Source organism: Benincasa hispida, chromosome 11 (genome assembly GCF_027475165.1).
Source record: "Benincasa hispida cultivar pf3 chromosome 11, pf3_genome.v1.1, whole genome shotgun sequence".
In the NCBI taxonomy this organism is placed as follows: domain Eukaryota; kingdom Viridiplantae; phylum Streptophyta; class Magnoliopsida; order Cucurbitales; family Cucurbitaceae; genus Benincasa; species Benincasa hispida.
The window spans coordinates 50,292,920-50,316,543 of NC_143488.1; the positions used below are offsets into that span (position 1 = coordinate 50,292,920).

The 23,624-nt window shown below is 34.3% G+C and overlaps 1 non-coding gene across 1 annotated transcript; it reads left to right on the forward strand.

Moving 5' to 3' along the window:
- The first annotated feature begins 4,826 nt into the window (after positions 1–4,826).
- Positions 4,827–4,898, forward strand: TRNAC-GCA (transfer RNA cysteine (anticodon GCA)). The gene has a single exon. It is a non-coding gene; the product is annotated as a tRNA-Cys (tRNA).
- The last annotated feature ends 18,726 nt before the right edge of the window (positions 4,899–23,624 follow it).

Below are 23,624 nucleotides of genomic sequence, written 5' to 3' on the forward strand. Positions count from 1 at the left end.
TCGTGGTCTCGCTTCTCAACAGCTGTCATTAAGAGATCTATCTCCTCTCCATCTCTACTATAGCTGCCCCAGCTGTTACATCTTCCATCATAGCATACACTATATCGAAGTGTGATTCTTTTTCAAATCGATCAATAGCAAGAGCAGAGTTGTCAAACAAAGGATTTTCTCTTATGACAATCCTGCTTTTAGGAAATTTCATCAGCTATTTTTGGATTTTCTCTACAGTGATAGAGCCTTGTTCTTGCTCATGCAGGATCCCCTTTGAGTGACTCCGAGTGACAGGTCTTGTATAAAAGTTGCTTGCAGTAGTGGTTTTGGATGTGGCTTTCTTTGGTGCTATTTGTTTGTTTGAATGTTGAGAGAGATAAGAGGTAGAGATGTCCCACTGGACGTGCCAACTTCTTCACATGAGGTTTCCGAAACTTGTTTTGTTGAGTTGAACTTGTATTGATGTAGATTTGATGCGGATGTGATTTGATCTCTAATACTTGATTCTCTAATTCTTTTTCAGTTGAATGCATACACTTGATTTGAAAAAGCAGAGTGTGTGATGTTCTTGAAGCTGAAATCTTAGAAAAATGTTTGTATCTTTAATGGACTTTAGTCTTCAAGTGTGGTTAGCTTCAGGAGTTAGGGAGTCTTCTAATTATTGGAAAAATTCTCTCTAGGCTCTCAAGAGTGTAAAACTTTTTACCTTTCAAATGAGGAGAACTCCTCCATTTATAGAGTTCTCAGGTGGATTTTTTGGACTTGGGCTTGGTTGGTTCATGGACCTGGCCCCTAAGCCAAACTAATTGACTTAGACTTTATTTTTTAATATTTAGGTCAAATTAAGCATATTATTGGGCCCAAATTGACTTTAGCCTAACTAATAATATTAAATTAGACTTGATTAATTTTATTCAATCCAGTGACTATGATGAAAACATGAGGTATAATCGGAGTTCTCCTATTTATATCTTCAATTTCAATTTGTGTCAACTTTTAATTCATCCGAAATCCAATTATTTGTAATTTCATCATTAATTTGATAAATGACTGTGACAATTTGTGATTAGTCCAAAATTTCTTCTTCAACAGTTTTATTATTATTTTATTTTATAGTAATATTTTTTTTATTTGATAATTTAGTTCATATTAGACGATAGTAACTAATTACTGCGAAAAATTTACATGATGTTTTTGTTAGAAGAAAACTAATAAATAATGTAAATAAGAGAGTGAAAAAATTGTAAAAAGTTCTAATAAAGAAAGTTGTCTTGTTTGTAGACGAGAGTGAAGACCCAAAATGTAAAATAATCGGGAAAGATGGTGTAGTTCACAATTTCATTCGAGAATTTTCAATTTTTCTTTTTTGCAATTAAGTATGCTTGCTCAAACTTTTTCTTTTATAATAAAAAATAAAATATTTTTCATCCGATTTTACGTGATGTCACCTCAAACTTGAAATAATGTGACTTATTTAAAATTTCTCCCACTTAAATTCTATTCACTTGTAAAGTTTTCTTTTTCTTTTTTCTTTTCCATTATGTTGTGTTATGTTTATTATTGTACTTTTTATATCTCTCTTATGCTTAATGTTATAATTTTTATATTCTTATTATGTTATGTTATATTATATAAGTTTAGTGCTATAATTTTTCATCTTTGTATCCACTTCATTTTATAGTAACAATTTACAATTATGTTATATGTAAATATTTCATGCCCTATAATTTTGTAATTAATTTTCAATATTTGATATTATTTTGTAATTATTTTTCATTACTTTTAAATTTTTGCTCCCACATCAACATTTACATAGATATTTGTGTATATCTAAACGTTGTCTTACTTTATAGAAATAATGATTAAAAATTATCAGTTATAGTCTAATTCAACCAAAATCAAAGTTTCATTAACTAATTATAACATTTTTCATTAATTTTTATAAAATTTTCTAAATTTTTCATGAATTTCGATATTTTTATCGACATTTCCATCAAAATCTCGATATTTGGACGCACGAAAGGATAAAAAGGAGATTGATTTTTTTTTTCTTGAGAGAACGAAAATGAATGAGATTGACGAAGCAGAATGAAAATTAGATTGATGAAGAAGAATTAGTGGTGGTGGCATGGTAGGTCCTACCAACTCATTGTTCTTGTTATTGAAGAAGTAAACCTCATTAATGAGGAATAAAATTGATTCTCCTTCCTTGACGGGCTGTTATGGGCATCTACATTTCTATACATTCACTATTTCAATTACACCTTTCATTTTTATAAAATTTTAAGATGTTCGAGTGTTTGGAGATTATTCAGCCTCCTGCACAGAATATCTCGAGAGTTTTAAATGTTCTAAAACATGAATTTTTTTTTTTATTTCTATATTCAGGACATCTCTATTTTACTCTTTTGTCCTTACTTTTTTCTTTTTAGAACTATTTGGAATATTAAGATGAAATATGATATATGAAATTCGTATCTATGAAATTTATATGTCTGTATTTTTTGTATTTGAGGTACTTAATTGAGTCCATATATCAGGACATCTGGTACAATTTTTCTGACACGAATAATCTATTTTTATGGTGATTATTTTTTTGGAAACATTTTTATTCAATAATTTTACATATTTTTTTAAATAAACTATGGATTACACATTTTTTATTGTTTTATTGTTTTTTTTTTAAAAAAAATACACATATATTACTTGGAGTTTTAGGAATGAGGTTTACAGTTTACTCTTCACTTTTGCATCATGTATTTTAATTTTTTTAATTTAAGCAATCATTTTACAATTTTGTGCAAGTACCATTTCTAGTTAAGTTGAAAAAAAATTATATTGTATTTATTAGTACAAAATGAATTTGGATTTATATTGTAAGTGAAATATTCTCAAAATATAATGGCACTATAATGACCCTATTAATGTCATTTTATATGGTTGACATAAAAAAATGTAACAAAAGTCACATTCTCCAATTATATATGATATGTGCAAGCAAATGGCCAAGTCTACTTACACAAAATTACATAAACATACATCAAAATCTTCTATCTATACATCCCAAACTCCAGTTTATAATCTTTTTGTCATGATACAAGCTTTTGTTTGGATTAACTTGGAAAAAAATGTTTTTCAAAAAGTTATTTTTAACTTGAACACTTTTGATAAAAATTGTTTAAAATAAAAAAATTTATGTGTTTGGTAACTCTTTCTCAGAAGTATTTCTATATACAAGTTTATTTGGTTTGTTATGTTCAAAGTGTTTTTATTAATGACAAATTACTATAAAGAACGACTATAAAATACTATGAACTAATAATGATCGTTGGAGTTGATGGAGGTGGCTGTTGTCGATGGTGATCAAATGTAGCCAAAATTTTATATCGAAGTTGGCCATTGACAGAAGTTGGCAGAGTTAGTCGGTGCAGATAGTGGCTGGAGTGGCAACCCAAGCATGAGTGATAATAAGAGTTAAGTGCACTGTTGATGGATATGGTATAAGATATTGATGACATACCAAATTGCCCTCTCAAACACCCTCTTATATCTATGTGTATGTGTTTGAGAGAGTGTCCAAGTCAACTTATTCGCACCTCGACTAATCTCACAAGACATTTGGGTATTAAGGAAGGTCCTAGAATATTAAATTTTAAGTAGGTGACCACCATGGATTAAATCCATGACCCCTTAGTCCTTTGGTTTTATATATATATATATATATATAAACTCAAGACATTTCAACTATGAATCATATAAAACAAACACAATTATCAAAGTATTCTCAAATATCTATAAAAATATTCCTACAAAATAAACATGGTTATCTAAAAATATTGGACATTTGTAATTCCAGACATCTGCAATTCTGGACATCTAAATATTCTGGTCATCTATATTCCCATAAAACAAATGGCCTAATTTCTATTTCATTGAAGTATACAACATTGCCTAATATTGTCATTAATTATTATTATTATTATTATTTTGGACTTATAAATGTTAGTTTTGAATTTCAAAAAATTATTGGACATTATTTACCTTTCTAAGAGCCTCTTTGTCTTATAGGATGTTTCATAGAATGTGAGATAAACATTTACTGTCGTTGTTTGTTTTACAAGATTTCACTTTTTAAAATTCTTGATATTATTATTCAAAAAATTTTAAAACTCGTCTTACATCAGTTTTTTAATATACTCCATACAAGTGAGATTCTTATTCCTATTCCTAGAAGATAAACACTAATAATTAGTAAATTAGTATCAATTTTAAACATTACTATTGACTTTAATTAGTTTTAAAATATAAATATATTATTAAGACCTAACAAATCTCAACTAATATGTTTTATATATTTACAATTATGTTAGCTTAACTATTCAATATGAATTCTATGATTAGTTATTAATATTCTATTTAATTTAGTAAATTAGTAATTTAGTAATTCTATAAAAATATATTTTAATTAATATTTAATACAATAATATTTATTTACTTTTATTTTAAGTGATTAAATAATTACATAATACAACCATATATTAAATAATGATGAATTTAATTACTGCATATTGCATTATCATAATTATTTAATTAACATTTATATATATAAAATTAGTAAACCAAACAATATTAACTTCTAAATATTAATTATTTCACATATTCAAAGAAAGACATTTATGTGTAAGATATTTAATATTTAATATTCATGAAACAATATCTGGCTCTCTTCATACAAGATCTAACGAGAAGCTTCAGTTCCAAAAAGAAAAAGAAAAAGAAAAAGCAGCAGCAGTGAATAAAAATTAAATAAAAATTAAGTAATGGGCATCATAAATGGGTCCTTAGCTCAGTGGTAGAGCATTTGACTGCAGATCAAGAGGTCACCGGTTCGAACCCGGTAGGGCCCTTTATTTTTAAGAAATTTTGGTTCCTGTCATTCATTGTGTTTTAACATTTTAGTTCTTACCCTAAAACGAAATATTAGTGTTGAGCGTTGAGGTATAAGCCTATTTGGTTGGCCCAACAGAGTAGTCCAAATACAGGCCTGTCTCAAATTCAAGAAAAGGTTGATCTTCATCTACATCCCAATTGAACTTTGATTGGGCTTGAAACAACTTAATGAGCCTCAATTACAACTCAAAATTGGACGGATACCAAATTTGAGACTGATTTTTCAAAATACTAAAATACCTTCACTTTTTCAGATTTATAGCAACCACCCTCTTCTGCACATGCTTCCCATTGAGGCTATTCCAAAAATTCCCTCTAAAAGGATCCCAAAATGCTTGTAACTGTATTACGATTTTTTTTATTTTTAATTTTAACGCTGTTTTTCCCTCCAAAAATCGAGAATGTATGAGTTTTGAACTCCACTTCTTATTTGACTTAAAGGGTTTGTGGATCTCACTATTAAAAAAATATCAATTTTATATCTTATCAACTTTTTACATTTTTGGTTTTAGGAGTTCACAAGTACTTAGACTTTGTAACTCTTTAAATCTCATTATTCATTCTTTGCCCCAAACATCTCTTAAGGGTATGTCTAGGAGTGGTTTTAACAAAATTGATTTATTAATAAGTGATTTGCTAAAAATAATTTCATATTACCATTTTAATGTTTGGTTCTATACTTTGAGGAGTGATTTTTCGTATAATAAAAAGTGATTTTTAAAGAATTAAGGGCATGTTTATTGTAATTATTTAATTATAATTACTTTAAGTAATTTTGGGTATTTCCAAAGTCACTTTTTTATCATTGCCAAACATCGAAAGAAAATGATTTTAGACCTGTCAAAAGTAATTTTAATCATTCCAAAATTACTTCAAAACATGTCCTAAATCTCAATCATCCAAATTTTGAAAAGTTTCTTTAATTTTTTTTTATTGAGATTTACTTTTCAAATTAAAATATCGTTTTTTTTTTTTTTCCAGATTTACTTGCAAATTAAATATCAGATAGATTTACCTTAGTCCGATCAGGACGGAAAGAGAGTTGATGTTCAATGCAATCCAACTAATTATTAACTACAACATTCTCATTCTTCTAATTCTCCTCATCAAAATTACAATAAAAAAATGACCGAGTTGAAAGGAGTAAAAAGGGAAGTTCAAATCAAACGGAGGTTAAAACTTTGAAGAGAAAATATTAATTTGCATCACTCAATTTTAGGTTGTACCAATTTAAATTCTAAATTAATAATTGTATATCAATTTAAATTTTGGACTTGTGTATCAATTTAAACCCCAAACTAATAATTGTATCAATTTAAACCCTAAAATTTCTTAAATATATCAATTTAAACTTAAAGTTTCATAAGTGTTACAATTTAAATCCTCTATTATGTTTTATTTGGATATACTTGTGAAAGTTTAGGAGTTAAATTGATATACTTATGAAAGTTCAGGATTTATATTGATATACTTACAAAAGTTCAAGATTTAAATTGATACAATGAGTAGTTTGGGGTTTTAATTGATACTACCCCAAAGTTCAAGATTTAAATTGATACAACTATTAGTTTAATGTTTAAATTAATACAATTTCTAAAGTTTAAGGGTATAAATTGAAATTTTCCTAAATTTAAATGATTTGACCTAAGAACGAGGAAAATAAGAATATATAGACTACACGAGAGTGTCAAAACATTGTAAGTAGTGTCATGATGCTCCTTGTGTTGTGGAGAGCACCTTTCAGAAGGGCTGTTCATAGTTCGATTGGGTTCAGTTTAGGGTTCAAATTGAACCGAACATGTTTGGTTCGGTTTCACTTTTTTTTTTTTTTATGCTTTTTCATATTTTCCAAAGTCCAAAAATATAAATACCAAAAACGTAAGAGATTTATCTCATGCGAAAAATCATTAGTTATTCTATTTTTTAAATATATATATATATATATATATATATATATATATTTAATATATTTATTAAAGAAACGGTTTGATTCGATTTCAAATCGATTTTTTAATATACTTAAAAAATGAAGTTGAACGGTGCTAGTTGAGGCACTGTGAAGAAGTGGAGAAACACAGGCGATTTACCATTAGTATTTTTATTTTTATTTTCCAATTTCTTCCTGAATTTAAAAACTTTTTTCTTAAATTAAAAAACAAACATATATAGGAAATTGTTTTGTTTAAATAAATTGGTTCCCAAATAGCCCTTAATATTATTATGTATTGTTTCGTTACTAGGAATGCATTGAATCTTTTACTTGACGTTTTGAATAACCAAGAATATTTAGAAAAGTGTGTTATATAAACTCTTTAAACCTTATATATAAGCGTCTTCATTCTATATTATGTATCACTTTCTAATAAGAAATTGTTCTCTTTCAATTATGTGGACGTGACTAACACATAATTAATAAATCATGTAAATCAGTATGTCGATTATCTATTTTTACGTTTTTTGTGTTTATTATTTGTTAATTTCTTAACACTTTTAAATACGTTTAGAAGGGACATCCATTGTCATCTCCCCATAGAGGTTTTCAAATATTACATATAGAAGTGGAAGAGAAAATAACATATATTAAATGAATCGATTGTCAAACAAGTTTCTATCAACAGAAAAAGAAAAAAAAATGGAGTGGTTGAAAGGTGAAGAAGGCGTAGAAAGATTGAAGAATGAAAAGAAAAGGAAAAGGAAAAGTATAGAATGAAAAGGGCTGTTTGAAATTATTGGGTTCACTTTAGTTTTAGACGTCACTTTGGTCACCATGTTCAAGACTTTGTTACAAGACAACGCATGCATGCAGCTGGAAAATTTAATAAAGTGGGTCATGCATGCATGGTGTCACAATCGCTCTTTCGGAAGCTTCTCTTAGCGATTGTGCGGCACTTGTTCCCGCTCACGAACAAGCCAGCCAACTCGATTACGGACTGCCGATGGCACACCGAGTGCCTCTTGCAACCTCCACCCCCGTTTTAGGGAAAACGGTTTTAGAAAACGGGTTGGAGAAAAGGTTTTCGTAAGAAGATTTGTGAGTGTGAATAAAGAAAGAAAGATTGTAGTAGACTAGAAAGCAATAAGCAACAACAACGGCTTTATAGAGTACTACTCCGGGTATGAGGAAATGATGGTTAGTCTTATCCCCATATAGTGCATTCTGAACAAAAAGCCAACTGGCGCCCTTGCATATGCAAAAGGGCGAGTGATCACTTACAATGAAAATGTAAAGAAAGCAAGCTAACTACACTAATACAATACAGGATATGAAAGTAAGCTAGAAAGGGGTTGGATTGGGCATGCGGCCATGGGCAACAGGCCCTGGACAAGCATGACCGTTACATTCTCCCCCACTTAATTGGTTGACGTCCCCATCAACCGACCTTGTTCAAAACCTGCAATGGCTGGAGCTGCATTCTTCAAGTCTTCGGCCCGCTCCCAACTGATCTCTTCGTCGGGGAGATCCTTCCATTTCACTAAGAACTCTGTCAGTTCTCGTCTGGGTCTTCCAATACGGCGCGTACGTTTATCCAGGATTTCTGCAACTTCTTTCTCAGCAGAACTCTTCATCGTGACCGGTGGGCGCCTTAGCATGTTTCGCTGTTCGTCTTCGGGATCGGAATGATAGGGCTTCAGGATACTCACATGGATGACAGGATGAATCTTCATCCATGAGGGTAACTGAACCCTGTATGAGGTTCTCTCGACCTTCTCAATTACCTCCACTGGACCTTCATATTTCCTTACTAGCCGTTGGTCTCTCTGGCCTCGGAAACGAAACTGTTCCGGTCGTAGCTTGATCAGGACCTTGTCCCCAGCTTGAAACTCGAGGGCCCTCCGCTTCTTATCAGCCCACTTCTTCATCCTCTTCGATGCTCTTTCTAGGTAGGCGCGAGCGATCTCAGAGGTTTTGCTCCACTCTTTAGTGAAGTTATGTGCCTGAGGACTTTTGCCTGCATAAGGGTGGTCCACCAAGTGTGGCATGAGTGGCTGTCTGCCGCACACGATTTCGAAGGGTGTTTTTCCGGTCGCGGAACTCTGCTGGCTATTGAAGCTGAACTGAGCCACATCTAACAACTGGACCCAGTTCTTCTGCCTAGCGTCGATAAAGTGACGCAGATATTCCTCGAGCATACTGTTGAAGCGCTCCGTCTGTCCGTCAGTTTGGGGATGATAGCTAGAGGAGATATTCAGTGATGATCCCAATATTCTGAACAATTCTGTCCAGAATGTCCCAGTGAATCTTCCGTCCCGATCGCTAACAATGCTCATGGGGACACCCCATAATTTCACGATGTGTTTGAAGAATAACTGAGCAGTCATCACGGCTGTGCACATTTTCGGCGTTGGGACGAACGTGGCATATTTCGAGAACCGGTCGATGATAACAAGGACCGATTCAAACTCTCCCACCTTGGGCAAATGGGTGATGAAGTCGAGAGACACACTCTCCCACGGTCTAGAGGGCACAGGTAGGGGTTCCAGCAAACCCGCTAATTTCGCCCTTTCAACCTTATCTTGTTGGCAGACAAGGCAAGTCTTGGTAAATTGCATGACATCGTCTCGAAGACTTGGCCAATAGTAGCCTTGCTTCAGAAGGGCATAAGTCCTCTGCCAACCATTATGTCCTGCCCACGGTCTGTCGTGACACTCCTTCATCAGCGACCTTCGTAACTCCCCGGATCTGGGGATGTAGAGGCGATTGCCTTTGGTGTATAGTAGATCATCTTCCACCCAGAACTGGCGTGTCTTCCCCTCCCTGGCCAACTGTAAGATGGCCTGCGCTGCTGTATCATTTGTCAAGTGAGTTTTGACAGTTTCTCGTACTGTTGCACTCAACGTACTTGCTTGTAGGCGGGCGAACATGCACAGGGCCGCATGTTCGCTCTTTCGGCTAAGAGCGTCAGCCGCTTGGTTGCTCTTCCCCGGTCTATGTTCGAATTGGAAGTCGAACTCCGCTAGACATTCCTGCCACCGTGCCTGTTTGGACGACAACTTCGGTTGGTTGAAGAAGTGACAAATGGAGTTGTTGTCGGTCTTGACCACGAACTTGGCCCCCAAGAGATACTGTCTCCAGGCCCTCAAGCAGTGAACTACTGCTAACATCTCTTTCTCGGAGGCGGCATACCTCCATTCGGCATCATTTAGTTTCCTACTCTCATACGCGATGGGGTGTCCGTCTTGGAGGAGAACACCGCCCAACGCGAAGTCAGAAGCATCAGTCTCTACTTCAAATGGCTTGGTCACGTCGGCAATTCCGAGGACCGGCCCCTCGATCATCACTTTCTTCAAGCCCTCAAAGGCGGCTTGACATTCAGGAGTCCAGCTCCATTGGCTATCCTTCTTCAACAGTTCGGTTAATGGCCCTGTTCTTCTCGAGAATCCTTCTACGAATCGCCTATAGTAGTTGGCTAGTCCGAGGAAGGATCGTAGTTCGGTCACGGATGATGGTACCCTCCAGTCTCTAATTGCGGCCACCTTGCCCTCTTCCATACCAATCCGACCACACTCAATCACGTGGCCGAGGAAATTTATGCGCTCTTGGGCAAAGGAGCACTTCTCCCTCTTTACATACAACTGATTTCTCCTCAGCTTTTCAAAGACTAGTTGGAGGTGACGCCGATGGTCCTCCAACGAGGCACTATAGACCACAATGTCATCAAGATATACTACGACGAATTTGTCGAGGTATTCGTGAAACACCTGGTTCATTAGGGTACAGAACGTTGCTGGAGCATTGGTGAGGCCAAAGGGCATCACGAGGAATTCGAAGGCTCCATATCTCGTGACACAGGTCGTCTTGGGTTCGTCTCCTTCAGCAATTCGAACCTGATAATATCCAGACCGTAGGTCCAGCTTCGAGAAATACTTAGAACCGTGAAGCTGATCAAATAAGTCAGTGATGATAGGAAGGGGATATTTGTTGCGGACTGTGAGCTTATTCAAGGCCCGATAGTCGATGCACAACCGGAGGCTCCCATCCTTCTTCTTCTGGAACAGTACTGGGGCTCCATAAGGAGCCTTTGCCGGTCTAATAAATCCTGCCTCTAACAACTCGTCTAACTGTTTCCGGAGCTCAGCCAATTCTGGCGGGGCCATCCGATATGCATTCTTGGCAGGCGGCTTTGCCCCTGGCAACAACTCAATCTCATGGTCAATCCCCCTTCGTGGGGGTAAGGACTTGGGCAGGCTTTTCGGCATGACGTCCCGATACTCTTCCAAGACAAATAGAACGTCTTGGGGGATCTCCTCTTCCGTGGACTCAACTGATTCTATCGGGATGGCCATGAACGTGGGTTCGTCGTGGGCCAGGCCCCTCTTCAATTGGAGGGCTGAGATCATTCTCACCCCATTTGGCTGCTTGATACTGGCTTGGACTACGGTCGGTGTAGATCCGGTAATGACTAAGCATTTGGCAAGGGGCATTGGTATGACTTTATGTTCAAGCAGAAATTCCATTCCTAGTACCACGTCGAAATCATCCATCTTGACAATTACGAAGTCAACGAAGCCCTTCCAATCTCCTAACTTCACTGGAGTTCTCTTCGCTATCCCCGTAATTGGTAGGGCTGCGAAATTCACAGCTTTCATCTTCCCTGCATCTCTTTCCCAATTCAAGTTCAAGCGGCGAGCTTCCCTTTCAGCCATGAAGTTATGGGTAGCCCCAGAGTCAACCATCGTGGTTTTGGCCGATCTTTGGTTGACCCAAGCGTCCACATACATGAGACATTTCTCTAGTGGCTCCGTCGCCTTTCCCATATTCTTCTGAAGTGCAGATAGGAATTTCAATGCCCCCATCCTGGGATTCTCAATTTCTGCCACTGGCTCGGTTACCGTCTCCTCCAGTTCAGCCTTGTCTTCGGAGGTAGAGGCCAATGTGGCTTGAAAAGCATTGAACGCAGTTCGATTTGGACATTCGCCCGCCCTGTGTGGCCCTCTACATATGAAACAAGATAGGGGGCGATTGTAATTGTTATGCTGTTGTGGCGGCCCTCGCCAGTTGTTTCCTGATCTCGGTTGGGATGATTTACGGTCCCCCCCTGTGTTCTTGTCTCCTCCCCCAGGTCGGGGAGGACTGGAACGGCTGTTTCTGTTTCCCCCATTGGAGGAAGTTGATTGTTTCCTCACATCTTGCGAGTCAGTGCTAAGGTCGTACAGCCGTTCAGCTGCCGCGTAGGCAGAGGGGAGATCCTGTACTCTCTGTTCATATAGTTTTGATTTTGCCCACGGTTTCAGCCCTTCCACAAAGCAAAAGACCTTGTCTTTTTCAGACATATCTCGTATGTCTAACATGAGTCCTGCAAACTGTTTTACATAGTCCCTGATGTTACCTGTTTGCTTTAGCTCTCGAAGTTTTCGTCGAGCCAAGATCTCGACATTTTCAGGGAAGAACTGCGAACGAAGTTCTTGTTTCAATCTATCCCAAGTATCAATAGTGCAGCGTCCTTCCTGTATGTCTATAAATCATGATCTCCACCACAATTTCGCATCTTCAACTAGATGCATCGTTGCTATTGTGACTTTCGACTCTTCAGTCACTGTGTTCGTCGCCTTGAAGTATTGCTCAAGGTCGAAGATAAAATTTTCCAGGGCTTTCGCTTCTCGCACCCCACAGAAGGGTTTCGGTTCTGGGATTTTTATTCGGCTCACTGCCATTGCTCCCCCAGATGGGGCTTGGTTCCCTACCGCTCGGATGGTGAGATTCACTCTAGCACTCACATCCGCTATCTCGGCTCTGACGACATCCAGGGCCGATCGAAAGTCTTCAGATAAATCGGTTACCATCTGAAGTATTGCTTTTTGGGAGCTGTCTAGCTCTTCGACACGCTCCTCTATGTGGGCAACAGAGCCCGAGGAGCTATCGCCTCGTTCAAAGCTGCCGGACCGTACTGTTTTGGTCTCGAGGGTCTCTACCCTCATCATCAATTCTCTGACGGGTAATCCGTCTAGGCGGCCTACCACCGCATCAATTCCATCGGCTTTCTCGGCAACTTCTTGTAGCCGAGTCTCAAGGAAACGAACATTATCTGGGACCTCTCTCAGGTAGAGCATTTGTTCTTCCATCTCTACCAATCTGTCCACATGGGACTTGTTCAGGTTCTTCGTCGCCGACATGATCACTGATCTCTCTCTATAAGCCAACCTTGGCTCTGATACCAACTGTCACAATCGCTCTTTCGGAAGCTTCTCTTAGCGATTGTGCGGCACTTGTTCCCGCTCACGAACAAGCCAGCCAACTCGATTACGGACTGCCGATGGCACACCGAGTGCCTCTTGCAACCTCCACCCCCCGTTTTAGGGAAAACGGTTTTAGAAAACGGGTTTGGAGAAAAGGTTTTCGTAAGAAGATTTGTGAGTGTGAATAAAGAAGAGAAAGATTGTAGTAGACTAGAAAGCAATAAGCAACAACAACGGCTTTATAGAGTACTACTCCGGGTATGAGGAAATGATGGTTAGTCTTATCCCCATATAGTGCATTCTGAACAAAAAGCCAACTGGCGCCCTTGCATATGCAAAAGGGCGAGTGGTCACTTACAATGAAAATGTAAAGAAAGCAAGCTAATTACACTAATACAATACAGGATATGAAAGTAAGCTAGAAAGGGGTTGGATTGGGCATGCGGCCATGGGCAACAGGCCCTGGACAAGCATGACCGTTACACATGGCGTCTCACAACTCATATTTTTAACTATATATAGGCCGAGTTGTAAAATGGGCCAAATAAATTTTTAATATCAGATTTATAGTTAAAACCTTTTATTTTCAAAAAAGAAAAGCAAAAAATAAGCTCGACCCACTATTTAAAACAGAAAAAAAATATATACGAATACACCTTATATACTTTATATAAATATAGTTTAAAATTTCCATTGAAATTTCAAATTTTTTATGGCTTCAAAATTTTTATTGGATGAAATTTTGTTCTTCCCCTAATTTTGAGAAAATTTCAATAAATTTCAAAATTCGAAATATTTCAAGAATATTCTGATTCCGTCCATTTTTACGAAATTTCGGAAAATTTCGGCATTTCACTCACTTTTTTTTTTATGTGTTTCCTTTTTTAGTTTCCAACTTTTCTCAAATTTTTAGCTTTATTTTTTATCCAAAACTTTTATTTCTAAAGAAAACGAATTTGAAAATACCACAAAAAAAAATAACATATATTTATTTTTTACCAAACTTTTTTAATTATTTCACCTCAAGATTGGATTGATGTGAGTTTTTATTCTTTAACCATCCAAAATTATTATAATTTTCACACATCATTTCACCTCAAAATTTTCTTGAACTTTATATTACTTTGTAATCATTTTTCATTTCATTTTTAAATTATGTTCTCGCATCATCTACACAGACATTTACAATAGATATCTAAATATTGTCTTATTTTATAGAAATTGTGATTAAAAATGGTCAATTATAATCTAATTAAGTCACAATCAAAGTTTCATTAATTCATTATAACAATTTCCATCCATTTCCATTAATTTCCATAATTTTTCTCGAAATTTCCATAATTTTTCTCGAAATTTCCATTGATATAGATATTTGCATCAATATTTCCATCAAATCAGGACCTGGATATTTCCATACACATTGATATTTCAAACTTTGGACACACACTTGATACACTTGCTACATCTGATACACCTAATACACCTGATACATTTGATACACACTTGATACATCTGATACACACTTGATATATTTGATACACTTGATATATTTGATACACTTGATATACTTAATACCTTTGATACATTTAATACCCCTTGATACACTACTGATGTACACATGAATTAAAATGATACACCTAGAATTTTTTTTAAAAAAAAAAAAAAACTTGAATTTCTTCTTTTTCTTTGAAAGCAGCAACCCATCCCCCCTCTCCCAACATCTCTTTTTAAACAACCAACACTGTTCCACATGATTTGCTGTCGACCACCGCTCCACCTCCCTGCCACTTACCTCTGTTGACCGCCGCACTTTCGGTCTCCGATCGCCAGTTGTGAGTCGTTGATCTTCTATTTCTCTCTCTATCTTTCTCACGTCCGATCTCCAATTGCCGGTTGTGGGTCGTCGATTTTCTTCAATTGTCGGTTGTATGTGTGTGCGTGTTCGCGCGCGTGCGTTGCGTGTGTGTGTGCGTGCATGCATGTGTGTGAGTGTGCGTGCGCGCATACATGTGTGTGTCCGTGCACATGCGTGCGTCTGTGTGCATGTGAGTGTGTGTGCACGTGCGTATGCGAGTGCATCTGTGTGTATGCACACACAAACTGTATTCCATCTAATTCCATTTGCTCCCCTAACTTTCGTCACTTAGTGTCAATTTCGACCCATCAGAGTACTTTCGTCATTGGTGTTCTTTTCGATCCTTAAGCATTTCACCACTCCGCAGTCGTTGGTGTTCTTTTCGATCCTTACGCATTTCACCACTCCACAGGAAATTTCCTCTGCCATACTGTACTCCAGTTTGGTAGTTTCCACTGTCTGTCCAGGGTTGACCCTAGGATTTGATGACAAACTTAAAAAGCCACCTACAGATGCTTTACGCTCAATCATTCTAGATAATGCTTAACTCCTTTGTATTACCGTCACTGCTGGCACAGAGCTAGTCGATGCTTATTCCTCAGATACCATCATTGTTTCTTCTTTGGGAAAAGAAGTTCACAACCCATAGACCTTCTACCTCCATGCGACATTGCTCCGTCAGGCTTTTGCCCATTACAAAAATTTTCCCTGCCTTTTGTAGGAGTCTGGACCGTGTCTTAATCTTAGGCATATTAATCATACATTAAAAGATATCTATGTATATGTTTTCAATGAAAAATTTTAGAAAATGATGTGGTTTATGAATTAATCGTACGTTTATTTTTTAAATATCTTTAAAATATTTTTTTAAGATTTAAATATTTTATCATCATAACTTATTTTGTTAGGACTAATATTTATTTATGTATTTAGAAATTCTTTTTTCATATCTTTTCTAGTTTTTCAATTTTTCTTAGTATGATGTTTGTTCTATCAGTTAGATCTTTCATTTTTTTTTTCTCTCAAGATGGTCTTTGCTAGTTCACACAGGATTCCACGTGCCCCATGCTACTCGGGTCAGAGCGTAAGCTACTGTCGCTTTCGGCTACTGGACTCTCGCCACCTATTGTGCAACACTCCACCGCTTCGCCTAGCAACATGACACTTGTATTACTCTCCCACAACCCCATTTTCATGGTTTAGGTTGCTCTTATTTTGCTCGTCACTACTACGAGAATCGCTTTTGCTTCCTTTTCCTCTAGTTACATTTATCCATGCCCTTCATATTCGTTGGAGTTCGCTCTCAGAAATATAGCCATCCCCACCCCTTCATGCCAATCCCACGAACCTCTTATTTATTCTCATTCGATCACGGTGGGGGAGCAAGTAAAAATAGAAAAACTCACATTGGATTTATGGATAACCATTCTTAAACTGCGAATTCGAGCCCTGTCAAATCCAATAAAAAAAATACATAAATTTATCTCTTCCTTTCCTATGAAAGAAACAACAAATAACATAACTTAATTTTATTCCAAATAGGATCTCTCTAATTTTTTCCACATTTTTCACTAAAAACAATATGGGAATTTTTATTTATTCAACGAGTACTAATTGATAGGAGAAAGGCATATGTGTCATATGTGAATTACCACAATTATTGGAAGCATCATATTCAAGATTCGAAGGAATGCCTTCGGGAACGTGAACACAAGTAGTGCATGGCTATCGCCCGTTCGTGTTGTAAGGTGTTGGGTTAAGTCCCACAACGAGTGCAACCCTCGTATTTAGTTGTTAGTCATTGGGGTTGGAACCCTGAGCAGACTATCGTTGATAAGCCAGAGGACGGTGATGAAGATGTAAAGTAATCATGCCTCTTAGAAGAATATTCTTTTTAGTGGGACGATAGCTCTGAAAAAAGATAAATTGCCCAAGTGCTAAAGTCACTGAATGGGTAAGTTGTCAATCCCTAAAATGGACTATGTACTGTACTTTATCTACTGGGTTACGGGTAGGCATTTTACTAGAGGTTTTTATTGTATCAATCTACCCTTGTTTAACTCCTGCTGAAGCATAAACTCGGGGGTGGGTGCAGGGCAGACAATTTCAAAATGGACTCCCGTTCATTAGATAGAGAAGATTGTCAAGATTTCATGATCCGCTGTTGAAGTTATTCTTTCCAATTCAATGTGCTCAGTGAAATAGACATGTCTATGAAGATGTAGGCTACCTGTACCAGGACAGGAAGACCCTGTAAAGCTTCATTGTTCCATGAGATTTGTGGATATTGCTATTCAAACATTAGATGTTGGATATCTTACATATAGACTTGTTGAAATAATTCAACACAATCTTGTACGTTGATCTCTCTTTTGATTCACAATCATTATGTATTAATGTATGGATGCCATATTCTATATCGAAATCGTGGGACGTACTGCATGATAATTTCTACAAACTTAAAGCCCCAATTGGTATTCTTTTTATATTATGCATTTTGGAAAAATGCCCTTTTCTCTCTTTTGGATAATTTAAAAAATCTCCGTTACTAATCCTTTGTATATCTCGGTGTTTCTAACCATCCACTCATTTTTACTAAATCAACTGTGTTATGGTAATACATATATGGTAGTACATGCAAATAATAGTAAAAACTCAATCCCGTTGATCTTTTGAGTCTGTTAGTGACCCAATCTTGGGGGGATGGGGGGCCATAACGAATCCGAATAATTGGAGTTACGAAGGTGTAGCCGGAACACATATTGTGTTTAATGGATTGTGCTTCCTATCAGTTATCTGATATTTGATGTATTAGGTATATATATATATATATACACACACACACATTGGAGCAAATAGCATAATTAACATCTAACGCAAATAGAAACAACAAAGTCAAGAAAAAAAAAGCATGATACAACCTGAAAGTGGCTGACTTGGGCCTTGGCCTAAGCCAATGTGCTCAACCTCGACCAAGGTCGAGGCCAAGCTTTATCAAATGCCTAATGGGACATACCTCAGGCATGATCCAACCCAAAAATATCATTTTAGGATCAAAATATGGCCCAAGAAAGGTGCTTGGGCTTGGCCAAGGCCGAGGTTGATCCTAGCCAAACATGAAATCAAGCATGCCTCTCGACCCGATAAACTATCAAAATGAGTATAGCTCAACAAATATATAAATGTGTTAACAGCTCTGCAGTTTGAATTTCTCCTCTTCTCCTACTTCTGTTTAAAAGGGAAAAAAAAAAGTTATAAAAAGAATTGTCCAGTGGCTGGTTTTGGAGTGACTTATAACCGACCTCGCAATTGTGTTGGGGCTGAGATATGGACAAAAGTGAGGATATATTTGAACAACAAGATTCAAACCACTTTTTGGAGTGATTGAACCAAACGAAAAGCTCTGCAAAACAGCACCCACTTTTAATTTAAACATGATGTTGTCACCGACGCTTTGTTTTTTCTATCTCTTTTTGAGTCTTCACTGTTGCTTTGCTTTACGCACAATACATCCATTACTCACTTTGATTATATATATTAATCCAATGTTCTTCACTCCAACCGGTCCTCCTTCACCTAACACTATCTCATGTAAATATATGTGAAATTGGTTATTTAATTCCTTGTAATGTTTATTGAAGTCTTGGCCTTATGTGAAGCTCATCATTTGATTTTGAGAAATGAAGTTTTTGTCTTTTGGTCATACCTTTTGTGCAAAAACAAATTGATTCATGTAGAAAAATAATTCAATGGATATTCATATATTAGTTTCTAAATTAATTTTGGTAAATCATCAAATTACATATTATTAGATTTGAGAATTTATATATTAACATGCATCCTAATTTAAATTTGAAGGAAAAAAAAGGACAAATCTTAAAGTAATGTCACTTGCCTTTATTATCACCATGTGATTAAATAATTCTAACATAGTTATTGAATTATGTCATGTAGCAATAGGTCCAAAACCAAATAACCTTGGCTTATTAAATGATAATTTGATCCATAAAGTCCAAACCCAAAGGTTTAAGTTCAAAGCCAACAAAATACAAGCCTAAAATGGTAAGATCCAAAAGTCAAGTAAATCCAAACCATCGCACAAATACTCAGGAAAAATTCTATAAATAAAAGAGCTATCCTTCATTATAAACTAGCATGTCAAAGAAAACTTTCAAATCTCTTTAAATGAAGTTGTTGGTTCCATCTTTTTAATGATCTCAATCTTTGCCATATCCATTTCTATTCCCTTCTTGGTAATTTCTGTCCTAGAACAATGTCATTATTCATTATGAAGTACATTTTTTCCAATTCAATACTAAATTTGTCCTTCAATATCTTTTCAAGGCCTCACTAGGATTTTCTTAACGTCGAGTGTTAATGAACTCCCAAAAATTAAGAAGTCATTCATATTCACCTCCATGATCGATCCAACCATGTCATATAATATAGCCATCATACACCTCTAGAAGGTTGTTAAAATATTATAGAGACGACCAAATGATATTCTCCTAAACACAAATGTGTCATAAAAGTATATAACAATGATTTTCTCTTAATCACTAGGATTATGTTATTTTGGTTGTAACCAAAATAATCATCTAAAGAAACAATAATAAGATTGACTCGCAAATCTATCTAGCATTTGATCTATAAAGGACAAAGGAAAATAGTCCTAACGAGTAGCCTTGTTTAGCTTCTTGTAATATGTACACACCCTCCATTATTTTATCATTGTCCTAATTTACTTTCAAAATTTTAAAAGGGGAGAAAGATATATCATTTAGATGACTAAAAAGAAAGTCTAAACATACCAAATTCAAGCTTTGCTTATTGAAACTTTAAAATATTAAGAGAAAAATGATTTTAAATGACAAAATCGCTGAAAATATTTATAAATAATAGCAAAATGTCACGGTTTATATGCGATAGATCGTAATAGACTATTATTTGTGTCTATCAAGACACAGATAGTAGTTTATCGCGATCTATCTCAAACTATCACAGATAGATAGACAGTGAAATTTTGTTATATTTGTAAATATTTTGGTTCATTTTCTTATATTTGAAACCAACGAAAAAATGGTATATTTAGCCTAAAATTTATCTTATAAATTAAAAAAAAAATGTAAGAACTTATGATTTCTCTAGAAAATGGTTAAAGTAAAGCAATATATAAATATATTAATGGAAGAGTTATATCGTATTAGGAAAAATGAAATAAAATGGTAGAGTTAACATAAATAGAAGAGCTAAATTGGTAAATAAATACAATAATTATAAAAGAATTATGTATAAGGAACCTAGAGTGATTGACATTTGAGAGGGAAAGTGCAAAGAACTTAAAGAAGAAGTGAAAGTAGAATTGAAGAAGCAATAATGAAGAAGAAGAGGGAGGATTGATGTTGAAATATTGAGGAGCTGTCAAGAACATTAATGGGCACATGTTTTTAGGCTCTTTATCCAGCTTCATTTTAGGCACTCTTCTATTCATTACAACACACAAACCCAAATAAATCCAGCTTCATACTTGCATTAATTAGCAACTAAAATTATGCATGGTTGTTATTATTATAATTAAGGATCCATAATACATACCCACCTAATAATTCACTTATATATATACTATACTATCGAAAGCAACTTCACATGCTTTGCCTAATTAATTGTAACCTCCGACACTCTCAGGTCCACTTAATAATGTGAAAAAATCCAATAACTCTATCCCTTTTCTGCCTATCTCTCTAACTTTACTTTATTAGCTTCTTAACACATTGCCAACAAAATTTCACTTCCATTAAACAAAAGAATTGGTATAAGCTAAAACTAACTTCATCTTGTCTAAAATACATCCCACCATTTTGGGTACCAAATTGTTTGATGGAGCGGGTTATCATAGCTCACTCCATATTTAGAGGCAACTATTTATAATCTATAATCAAACACAATAAATATTATTTCAAAACTTTCCTTCTATAGTATATACTATTTGTTAAAATATTCATTATTTTTCACTCATCCTCTATTTTCTTCTTTGTTATAGGATTTACTATTTCTTATCTAAACAAAAATAGTTTACACCCCAAACATAAATTATTATAACTCAAACTAAAATAGTCTCTACCCCAAACACTAACTATTATAACTCATTTACTATTATAACCCGCCAACTATAATAATAATTTATTATAATAATCAGCCAATGCCCCAAATACCCCCATAGAAACAGTTGTTGATTTAATTTTGCAAAATTGATTCCTATAGTTTGGAAAATGTTAGAATTTAGGTCACGTTTACCAATTCTTAATGAAAATTTGTATTATTGTAATGAAATTTATGTGACAGAATCGCAAATGTAATTAGATTGTTTTTTTATCATTTTTACTTAGAATTATGAATTTTGTCACATTTATTGTTACCGTTAATATTACCTTTACCTCAAACAATAATAGTAACAGTAAATGTGTCAAAATTTATAATTTTTCCATTGGAAAAGTTATCATAATGGTAAGGATAGCAGTAATGATACAACACGTAATTTTCAAACATAATTGGATTGAGCATTTTTCGCTCGTCAATTAGTTTTCCTTCTATACTACAAATTTGAAAATGGGCCTCAAATGCCAGGTGCAAAGACCAAAAATAATCAAATAGGGTATGCTTTTCACATTACCATTGATCTATTACATTTTCACATGAGTAGATATGACCTTAGTCCATACCGTTTTAAAAATTAGAATTTCATCTTTACGATTGATAAGACATTCACAAATAATTTCACAAAGGTCAAATTTGTAATTTAACTTTAATATGATGAAATGAATAAGCCTTGGCCTAACCAATCAAATAGCCAAATAGGAGGAAGTAGAGTGTTGGATGGCCAACATACCTAATAAAACCAAATTTCTTACCTAGTCAAACTAGGGTTATGGAGCTACATTAATTAATACTATTTTTCATAACTCAAAACTTCCTATCCAATTTTTTGTCACCCCTCCATGTGAATTAAACGTAAGAACATATGTATCTTTATCTTTCTTCATCTGAATCTAAACATAACATCTTATAATTTTGTGTTTGGTGTAAATATAAAGAAAAAACTTAATTAATAATCACCCAAAAACTAGGTAAAGAGGTCTCCTCGGGTATAATTAGTTTTCTCTATTATTATTATTTTATTGCTATTATCATTATGATAATCATAAATTATTATTGTTATCATTATTGACTGTCTCATAACTTTCTTAATATAACTTTAAAATATTTTTTAATAAAATATTGGAATAAAAATAGTTTTACTTCCATATGGTCTTTTAAGATTTGAATTTTCATTAAATACTCAGTTTTAATTATTAGTGTTAATGTCTACTATTTTAATTTAAAAGAATTTAATTTAATTTAATTATATTAGTTTTCACTAATTTTTTTTCATCAGTATTAAAATTAATTAAAATATTTCACATTATAACTATTTTAAATTTGTTATTTTAAAGTTAATCTCAGTAAAAATTCAAGGTAAAAATATAAAATATTGAAATCTAGAGACCAAATGAAAACTAAACTCAAAACTCAAAGATAAAAATGTAAGATTTTGAAACTTAGCTAGGGGCAAATGAAAATTAAACCCAAAATTTAAGAGTAAAAATATAAAGATTTGAAACTTAGTTCAAGACCAAATGAAAATTATACTCCATATTTATGAAAAAAAAGTGTAACATTTTAAAATTGAGAAAATTGAGAATAAAGAGTAGTTTTCCCTAAAACATTTTGTATACATTCATTTGGGTGAATGGTAGTTGCTGGGTGTTTTAGAATTAACAACAAATCAAATTTTCTCCTTAAAAAGCTAAGCCTTTTCACTCAATTGTTTTCAAAATCATAATGGGTTATTATTTATTTATTTTTCAAAAATTATATATTTATGGTAAAAGTAATTAGAGTTCAAGGATTTTTTTTAAGCAATAATGTATAATCCGAAACCAACAATTAAAGTTCTAACCCCTCTCGAGAGTGAATGAAGCAATGATCGGAGAAAATGCCTCTTTTCAAGATCCGAAAATATTGAAATGGAAGTCAAAGTTATCAAATTAAATAGAATTAAAATAAATAAATAGAACTCACAACCAAAAGACTCCGGAACAAAGTAAAATCAGTAAATATTAGGAAAAGAAGCCGAATATATAACAAAGTTATTAGAATATGATTTTTTTAAAAAAAAAAATAAAAAAACTACTTAGAATTTAAATTGAGAAAGCCTATCATTCAATATCAAAAATTATATGGAGATTATTTTAAAAAAGAAAAAAAAAAAGTGATGGAGATGTAATCCTTTTCTTCAAAAGGTTTTGACAAAACAGTTTATATACTATTTATTAGAAAAAAACACAGTTTATACACTTCATTTTTAAACAATGTTACAATAGAAAGAAAACTATAATTAGAAGGATGATGCTAAGAAGTAAATTTTAAAGGGTGTTTTTTCCTTTTTAGAAAAAGAATTAGTTAATATTCCAAAACCGTGTAATTGTATCTATTTTGAGATCTTATACTAATAATTATATCAATTTAAAATCTTAAATTTTTATAAGTGTTTAAATGTACATCCTCGTTTAGAAAATATTAAGCAAATCTTGTAATTATTTCTATTAAATTATTA